This window comes from Melanostigma gelatinosum (genome assembly GCF_949748355.1).
Source record: "Melanostigma gelatinosum genome assembly, chromosome: 3".
In the NCBI taxonomy this organism is placed as follows: Eukaryota; Metazoa; Chordata; class Actinopteri; order Perciformes; family Zoarcidae; genus Melanostigma; species Melanostigma gelatinosum.
In genome coordinates this window covers 1722482-1732694 of record NC_136636.1, presented here as the reverse complement: position 1 = coordinate 1732694, position 10213 = coordinate 1722482, and the positions used below count along the sequence as shown (strand labels likewise).

General features: G+C 45.9%; 1 protein-coding gene across 2 annotated transcripts in view; it reads left to right on the top strand.

Annotated features, from left to right (window-relative positions):
- Nucleotides 1-9348: 9348 nt before the first annotated feature.
- dag1 (dystroglycan 1) overlaps nucleotides 9349-10213 on the top strand; it is a 42542-nt gene continuing 41677 nt past the window's right edge. For both annotated transcript variants that reach the window (XM_079265864.1, XM_079265866.1), the window contains exon 1: nucleotides 9349-9869. The gene's annotated coding sequence lies outside the window, so the exon portion shown is untranslated. The remainder of the gene's footprint in view (nucleotides 9870-10213) is intronic.

Below are 10213 nucleotides of genomic sequence, written 5' to 3'. Positions count from 1 at the left end.
CAGATTTGTCCAAAGGGGGTCCAGTGAGGTCTACAATCACACGTGAAGACAGGCTCCCTCCTCGAGACCTGACGCAATATCGTCTCTCGTACTCACGCTGTTTATATTTGCCAGTGAATGTTTTGCAGTTTGAATAATGAAAACTGCTGGGCATTAATACGAATTTAAAATACATTTTAGGGACAATTGCAAGTGACAAATAACTGTCTTTAGACTTCAGAGATCCCCCTGAAATTTCACGATTGAGTCATGCAACTGCAGCTCCGCCCACCAGCCGGAGAGAACTCCCTCATTTACAGCTTACATCTTACAAATGCCAAATAGGAACCAAATATGACAAGAAACTTTGGCCCACCAAACACCAAGACCTGCCGGACCAAACGCTACCAAAGTGCTCTGTGGAGGAGAGCCAAGATAGAAGCTAAGCTAACCCAGCTAGGACCTGAGGCTACTCCACTACCCAGCATGCTCCTGGCTGTCTGATGGCCGGTCCCAGAAAAAAATGAGATGGATGAAAGCAGCGGGAGGTCGATGACTGTTGAGCCCACATCCTCACAGAGACCTGGATCCATGGTGGTCCAGGATCAAGCTGCAGTTGGGCAAACCACAGGACAGAGAGCAGGACTCTGGTGGACCAGAGGAGGAGGACTCTGTGATTCCATCACCATGCTTGCTGCTCAAACACAGTCACAGTTGAAGGACAATGTTGTTCCTCAGATGTCGGCCATATTGTCTGCCCAGAGAATTGTGTTGGTTGCTGCTGTTAACATTCCTCCTGATGCAAAATACAGGAACATACGACGTGTTTTGGTTTTGTCGTGTTACAAGTGGGCTGCAGCTGCATTTGGTTGTGCATCCCTGTGCTGCATGACAGTAAATGATCCTTCAGTCCTTGAAAAAGTCATTTTTATTGAAGTTACCAACTGTAGCTTTAATTCTGCTTGACACTAGAGATACGATGATAAGCACTTGACTGCAGTGTTAGTGTGACGGACGGTTAGTTGCAGGAATATCATTTCATCATATCTACAGACAGACGAAGGCGAAGGGCTAAGAAGATTGTCTTTGAAGTCTCTGCTCAGACAAGTGGATTGTGTCATCAGTTATTCCCTCATTAGTCCTCTCGCTAGCAAACTGCACCAAGCAGAAAGAACAAGCCGTTCGCTCGCTACATCAAATAAGACAAATCTCTGGTAAGATTCCTCTTTGTTAGCAAGACGTGCTAACGATAGCTGATGAGGCTGCACAGCAGTTACCACAGGACCGTTGCAGAACTGTAAAAACTAGAATCACCAGAAATGAACGTGCTCACAAATCGGTGATGAACTCGTCTGATGAAAAACGTCCAAAAGAGGCCAGAGTTTGATGCCTCCGCACTCAAGGTAATGACTTCATATCTTAGAGAGGAAGCCAAGAGGGCTCAGTGTGCTACCTCCAGGCCTCCTCCAGTCACAACATCAGTTATCTTCCACCAAAGGCTGAAAACTCATCTCTTTGGGAAGTGCCTCACGTCCCCTTGTCCCCACTGAAGCATATCCCCTCTCTCATATCTCCCTCCTCTTCTGGCTATAATATGCTCTTATCTTGAACTTAACAAAAATGCTTTCTACCTTTCTCCCCCCTCGGCTCTCATTTCTCTTATTTCACTCTCAAGCACTCCCCTCTTGACATGATAATTCTCAGGTCGCTGTAATATTTCCGGGACCCTGTGGCACTGGGACAATGTGACGGCCTAATGCTTGGAACCCTAATTGACTCTTGTCTGAGTCCCACCCCATGGATCACAGACCGGGCCAATCATAGCGTAGGATCCTCCCGCTCCAGCCGATGCATGAATGTTGTGCCTGGGGGACGAATGATAAACCGTCGTTTCATTCACGCATGCTTTATGCACATTTTGGAAAAAAGTTTGAAGTTCGCTTTCGGTGGTTTCGGTTTGCTTTTGTTGAATTATGGGAAGAAATTCCCATTGCAGGAGAAATTTTGACCAGGCGGAAAAATTTAGAGTCAAACAGACCATAAAGCAGGGGATGCTTTAGGGCGGGGCTACACAGTGATTGACGGTCTCTACCAGAGACGTATACGGCGTCTCTACGTCACTCCTCCTCATTAGAAATATGATAACTTCTGTTCATTGGTTGCCAAAAAAGCATCGTTATACATGGGTTAGATGGCCAAGGCAACTTGTTTTGTATGCTGTTTATTAGCACTTGTGTCCAACTTGTGTCTCCTAAAATCAGTAATACATACAGTACCGTGCAACTCACATCTGTGAACATGGTGCTACGGTGTTCGTATGCGCAAACCACCGCCGTAATGTGTTGTTATCAACTGGTATTGCTAATAATGGCTAACCTGGTTGGAGGAAACCCCATTAAGTTCTCTGACTTGTTGAACTGGAACGCAGTCCGCTCGGGTGTGTCGTCATTCCCGGCTCCTAAGTCTGATTTCCGAGTTAAATGTAATACATCAGTATTCCACTCTATCCATTGGCCGATTCCAGCCATGCTTGAAGCATAGCCTAGAGCGCCAACGCCTGACGAAGCTACACTGTGCCCTAGTTTGATTGCTCCAAACCAAATGATGGAAAAGAGCCTAATTTACACTTTCTTTTCCCAAACATTTAAAAACAATTCACTTAAAATTCTCCTGACACTTGAATGGAAACACGACTGTCGTGAGACTCGATGCCCACAGAGGTCTGAAGGAGATGAATGTTTCTAAAATGTTCGATTTCTACTTAAAAACCTGTGGAGCTAACATTAGCACAGTACGTTAGCGCACAATTAACTAGCACTTCTATGCTACGCTAGCTACTGTCGCTATACTGACTGTCTGCACATGCTGCTGTCCTTTTAACATGTATTATAGGACCTTCTGTCTGCTTCGCTCTAAAATCACTTTCTTTTTGTGGAATTAATGAGATAATATTGATGCAGTGACAGTGTGGTCTCCATGGTAACGTGGGTCGACAGGCTGACCCGCCAGAGGAGCAGCGAGGTGGGCGGGGCTTAGCCACGGTTTGACTCGAGGCAAAGAGTGGAAAATTGCCAAGTTTTGTTTTTCATGTTGTGTGTTAAGGTTTGAGTGAACCATTATAACAATCCTGTGATTCTGCACCAGTCACAACACTGACGGAATGATACATAACTGCTCTCACTGATTGCTGCAATTATCATGTGGAAATAAACACAATTTTCCCACAAATTGCCGTATTAAAATATCTCGTTTTTGCCGCTCTTGCTCGACAAAAACATACAAAAGCAGGTCCGTGGAATTTCATGAATTTTCTGTTCGTAGTTAAAATAAACGGATTAACAAATGAAGGGGAAAGTGTTCCACCTACAGACCTTTATGACTCAAACACATTCATAAGGCATCATATATGAGGACACACGTGTGTCTGCATCTTCACAGTGAAGATCTGCAGTAAGATCGACTCATGCCTCAGATATTAACTTTATTCATTATTTCAGGCTTGAATAACACATGTACTTCCGTACATGTAACACTGGCTCAGAACCTGCTCAACAAAGCTGCAGCGATGCTCATCTTACCAGAGGTTTAGTTAAGAACTGCAAGCAGACACCTGCTTAATGAATGCCCAGGTATACTGACTGCTTGATCAGGTTAATCCAGACCTGCACCAATCTGAGTCAAGAACTATCGGTGGCCATGATTTAGAATAACCTCGTTTCATATTTAATATTTGTAAATTGCTGTCATGAAAACAGAGAGTAGGAGGGTCAATAAACTAAGGCGGTAACTGTGAATATCTCACCTTCCATGTTTACTGAACTTCCTGCTGATGCGGTGGGATTCCACGCCCACGTGTCGTTGGTTTGCATTTGTTCCGATCACGGTACAGAGAGCTTCCATTGCATGTTCTTGACAAACGCGCTCATGGCTGTGGCACGAGAGCGCAACATGAGAAGAAGCACAAGGCAGGCGTGTGCCAGGACACACTAATGAGCCTGCAGCGCGTCGGCCTGCACTGTATGCATGCGGCCATTGACAGACGCATTGACAACACACCAACGCAGTGTAGTGGCCTCTTTTACATGCAGAGGTATGTCCCAAAACAACTACAGGCAGTCAGAAATCAACAGAAAATAGCCTCAAAAAATTCAAGACGTGTAACACACACACACACACACATCTTACGGATGTGTGTGTGTGTGTGTGTGTGTGGCACAGAAGGCCTTCTGTGTTTCTCTGCCCCACTTCCTTCTGCCGGTGCCGAGATGAAATATTAACAAGGAGGACGGCACCCTAACCCACATACTGTATCCTGCACTGCCAACTTAACTCACTGCCGTAATGTATTAGGCACAGGAGCAGGAAACACACAAACACACTCTTACACACACACACACACACACATGCGGGGAACTAATGGTGCGCATAAGTGCAGATCTACGTGTCGGTGCTGCAGAGACAACCACGAGTACAGTCGCAGACACCGACCCGTCGGAACCAAAAGCTATTTCGAACGCTGACATCAGAGCTTATCTTTCGTGTCGATTGATTGAATACAGTGCAAAGTTTTCTGATGACACGCTCATCAGATTATCTGACACGCTCTGAATACCTGACATTCAACAATCTATTTACTTGCTATCTTTCAAATGACACTGTCAAACCGCCTCGCTGCCTCTCCTTCTTTCTCTCCCTAAACATCTGCCAATTTTTCACATTATTAAGCATTTAAAACCCGTCTTCCCTCCCTCCCTCCTCCCCCTTTTTCCCTGAGGGACAATTGCACTGTTTAAAATATAATAAGGCTATATCGGCAACACATTTTTGCAGAAAAGTGGGGAGCGCTCATTAGAAATGCGAGAGGAAGATGAGAAAGGGGGAGAGACGAGGAGTGGTGGTGATGGTTGTGAGAGGTGGTGGTGATGGGGGGGGGGGGCAAGCAAATAGGATTTGAAGCCTAGCAAAACAGGAAGGCTCTCCGGGAGACGGGAGTTGTCACTTTTCATTAGACACAGTCACACGGATGGCCCCGGCTCGCCTGACGCCTTCCTCGCATTCAAGCCGAAGAGCTGTGCAGCTGGAGAGTCAAGTGACACACTGCAGAATATCCCAAAAACATATTTTTGGTGGGAGGGAGGGGAGGTGGATGGGTCCAACAAACAGGACTTTAAACCTAATGGTGGTTTTGCTGCCTGAGCCTAACCCTCATGTTTAACGTAATGCCGTCCCCCAAAACAAAAGTTATGAAGTTGCGAATAAAAATGGACGATCCGTTTCCGTGTACACGAAACCAACAGATTGCATTTTGTGACGATTACTCTGTGAGGCTGTGTTGTAGGTGGCTGACATTTGGGTCACTTCCAACACTTGGAAGGGAAGGAGAGTCCTGCATGAGCAAACATCTGCTTCTTTCATACAACTTCAATCATGTGAACAAAAAGGCTTCAGGACGGAAGTCGAGTGAACTTTCTCCAACCTTGAACAGTCGCCGAACTCTTACTACACCTTAACCATATCATCATCATCTTCATCATCATCATCATCATCATCATATTTCCCCATGTGCAAAGATTGCGGAAAGCAGGATGTGGAACATTTCTTTCACTACAGCTCTCACATTAGTTTTTATGTTGAGGAGTTTAAAGCCCCAAAATACCTCTGGACCCAGCAGCTGCTTGGCTCTCACTGAATATTCTTGTTGGGTCGTGGCAGGACCGTCTTCCTCAGACTCTTCTTCTCCGGCATGCACACTTTCTCTATCTTTGTCAGACTCAATATCCCTTCTACATCTTCTCTCCCTGCCCTCCCTCCCTCTCCCACGGCTCCCCTGCCTCCCTCTGTGGAGTTGGTTTACTTCTCCTCTCATAGACGCTTCTGTCACGGACCGTCATGAATGTTGACACGTGACCCCCCCCCCCCCCCCCCCCCCTCAGTAAAGCCTGGCCTGTCTGAAGATGTGAGGAAGGAGCACCTCCTCCTGCAGCTGGTCTTTGCTCTGCGTTAAGATGTTTGAGTGCAGCATGGACGCTGCAGTGAGCAGGTAAAGCTTGGTGGTCCATTATGTTCAGCACAGTGAGGGTTAACCCTAACCCTAACCTGACGTCACAGGTAATCTGCTGACCTCAGTGTGGCCTCTATGATGTCTGCGAGCATCGGCGAGAAGTCAGCAGACTTGTTTTTATCTTTCTGCCAATTCCTGGTTCTAAAATGCTGATGAAAAGTCAAGAGTTTGTTGATAAATTTCGATTCATTTTCACAGTTTTTTCTGTTTTGTTTCAACTTCGTTGCTGTTGTTATGTGTTCAGAATGCAGTTGAAGAACTCAAATGCATTAAATCCTGCATAAAGTAAAATGACTCATCGATTGGGTTTTCTTTTCTTTGTCCGTCAGTCACGTGGCTGTTTAATGCTCACTTGTGTTGAAAGTCCCAAGTACGTCAAGTATTTGCCCTCATGTCCCAAGTCAAGTCCCAAGTCAAGACAGGCAATTCACAAGTCAAGTCACGAGTCTAAACTGGCAAGTCCCGAGTCAGGTCCTGAGTTCCACACAGTTTTAAACCCTAAACAACATACTGCGCGCTTCACCAACTGTAAAGCCATTCGAGCGTCCTCGATTGTGTAATCAATAGAGAGGAGCAAACTCTACATTCATTTCTGAATATTTTTCAAAGTCCAGGGCGATATCGGCATCATTCATTATCCTTCTACTGCCACATCGTCTCAGCCAACCGATCGCTGGCCGAGTTGCCGGCATAGGCAACGAGCCCCCATCTCCACCGCTGCTCTGTGTTAAAACGTTCAAGGTGAATAATATATCCAACAGACCATAATGCAGTATTTTATCCTTACAGTTGCAAAACTTCATTCACAGTGCAATGCTTTATCCCGCTGGGTTTATTCCCCGTGTGGCATCAACATTTTGAAGGAAGGCTTCTATCTCTTCACCGAAGTGGTCAATTGTCCAATTTTGGCTTTTTTTCGTTTGTGACATTTAACAACACATTTTCAATTGTCTGACTCAGTCGTGGGACGTTTGTTCCCCCGACACAATTGGGACAATGTCTGCTGTCAGTTATAAGAACACTCTCAAAGATGGCCTAGTTCTTGGACAAAATACCAACAATTGTGAAGATACGTTTCACCTCTCTTCCCCCTCAATCATAGCCTGCTTTATTCTGTACATTGTCAAAGAAAACTACATATCTTCCTTCTCTACTTGCTTCAAAGAACCATTGGCTCTGCATGTACCTCTCTGCTTTTGACCTCTTATGATCGTTGAGTGTTCACAGGGGGAATCCTAATACTCCGATTTGTTTGATGTAAGAAGACTTGACTCTCAATTAATCGTAAATGAAATGAAACAAATTTAATGAGTTTCACATTTCACTCTTTCCGAAATGAGACGTGCATCACTTAAAAGTGACACCTACGCTCGTCTCATACAAACGATTTGATGCCAGAATAAAGCAGAATCAAATTAAAGCAGTTTTCAAACGGACGGCCAGCCGCTGGAGTCTCCAGCTGACGCGAGGATAACATCTGTGCGTAGGAAATCCTTAAAACAGTCAATAAAGATGGTACGAACAGAAACATGTGCTTGTGGTTCCGTTCCCGGCTCCTTCTAACAGCATGTCGAAGTGTCCTTCGAGCAACATTCCGGAGCCCCGAACGGCTCCCGATGAGGCGGTCGGCGCCTCGCCCGGCCGCTCGGCCTCCGTGCGTGTGAATCTGTATTTGTGCGCGTGGGCCAATGTGCTGCATTGTAAAGTGCTTTGCAGTGCTCTTGGGATAACGCTGCGGTATAAATGCAGCACATTTACCATTTACCATCTCCTGACTTCACACTCAGACTATTACATATTGCACATTCACACCACCTTCACCAGAAGAATTGCATGTTGAGTGGGTGTCTTGGTGGCTTGTAGGCACCTTCACAGTAACTGTTGGAGGAGGGAAGATTGTTGTTGTTTCTTTTCATTCACTCTTCATGACCACGTCTGAGTTCTGGGCCGCTGACCTTCGAGTCAAAGCTCTGCTTCTTTAATACTGCCTTCAGCTGGTCTGGCACATGGAGAGAAAATCAATGTGGAGAACATCATGAGATATATGAGCAACAACAACTTGTTGGAAAAATATACCTGGTTACAATTCTTGGAAACCTTATTGAATCCAAATTTAGCCCAGTTGCTATGACAGTTTTGCATTTGGTGAGAGCGTTTACAAGCAGCGAGAGCAAGTGATGCAGTGCATCGAGCGACCGCCATTGAAAGTTATGCGGCATAAGAATGATTTGAACAAGTCGCATAGTCCGGTGGGAGACGGGTCACACACGCAAAGGACTTTCACACAGGAGACATGTGTTCGAATCCCGTGTGAAACCAGAAGTGAACATTGCACTGCCCTGTCATGTTGCGCTGTTAAGTCACGTTGCGCTGTTATCTTGATGCAAACCATGATCTTTTATATAACCTTAACCAAGTAGTTTTGTTGCCTAAACCTAACCAATCATTTCAGTGTGAACCAGCTGGCATTGTGCGTACCAGGCTGATATGAAATGTATTCATGAAACATACTTTAGGTTCTAACAGCTCATGATTTCGTGATATTGCGATATCCTAAATCTAAGAGGACATCTTTCTCATCCAGTGATAGAGATATGACATTAAAATATTGCCCAGCCCTATTTGCATTAACGTACAATGCCAACATTTTTTTCTGGCAACTGTTGCAAACTTCAGTGTTCTATCGTGCTTGTTGCCACCAGCATGAGGTTGCACTTCAGCCTTTAGAGGTGAACCTGAACCCTTCTCGCACAGAAAGAGCAGAAAGCCATTACAAGACAACAAAACGACACAAATATGACACTCATATTTTGGTTAGTTACATGCCACATGGTGAGGTGCTCATAATGAGTGCAGCATTCCTTCACAGCCCTGTCAATCTCACTCATCAACTCTACACCTGTACTTCTCTGCTGCTGTGAATCAGAGCGCTGCACGCGACCTCACTGCACCGCTCATATGTTGATAAAAAAACACAAAATAAACCTGCATGAAGATCATTCACGCCCAGGATCAATGGCATCATCATAATTCCATCGGTGGAGGTGTTGAGCAAACGTATTGATTAAGTAAGAGGAAAATAAGAGAAAGGAGACTACAGGAGACAAGAGGGAAAATACAGTGAATGGAAAGCGAGGTGGAGAGGTGGACGGATTGAAAAAAAGAAAAAGGGAGAGAGGGGGGACGACAGTTTGGGGGTGGAGTAATTCAGAGAATGCAAGCCACTGCTCCCTCTCTCTCTCTCTCTCTCCACTCCTCCTCCGGGTGGAAATTCATCCTTCAGGCCGGTAGCGGACATTTGTGTGGAGGAGCTCGGGAGTGCGGGACGTGTCCAGTGGAGGCTTTGCGATCAGCAAACCTCGCCAGTCGGGTTAACGGGTGGAGCGACCGCAACTGCTCTTCAAGTAGTGATTTTTAAAATTCTTACCACTAAACTCAACCTTTTTTTTTTTTTTTTTTTGACATATTTTTTTCCCGGTTGCACTTTAGGATTTTGCGCCGGTGGTTTCATTTCATATCCGGGCACTATTCCATGTGTATCATATATGCATGTATTTTTTGACTGTTGAGAATCCACCGCGACTACTAACTTTGGACCACCGAAGACCAGCCTGTCGCCAGTCGGGAAAGGGTGGCGGGGGGGACACCGAGCAGCAAGCCGATATTGGTCCGCTTGACTGTGCGTGAGGAAGGGAAGGAGGAAAACCGAGCTCCCCTGTCGCCACCAGCGTCTTGGTTTTTCCACCGGACGGAGGAAGCAGCAGCAGAAAGGGAAGAGGGATTTAGCCTGAATTACGCCACGGGAATTAAACCTGGAGGAGATTTCACGGTCAGTTTCTTTTTCCTTCCCATACCTCCGTATTTTTCGCCCTTGTGTGTCTCTGTTCAGCCGAATATGTGGCGTGTTTCTCGGGCTGCACATCTTCCTTTGGGGGCTCTGTCTGTCTGCTGTGTTGCTGGAAAGAGAAAGTGCCTGTCGGACTGGGGCGGACGTTCAAAGGGAGATCAAATAAGCACCGAATGGCTACTGTTGCAATATTGCTGTGCACACACACACACACACACACACACACACATGAGAGAGAGTCAGGACTGTATAGCGTGGAATTCGGTGCGTTTTGACATCCGGGTTCGGCTCCGCGGGGGTTTTGTACACGCAGCGGTAGCGGCGCA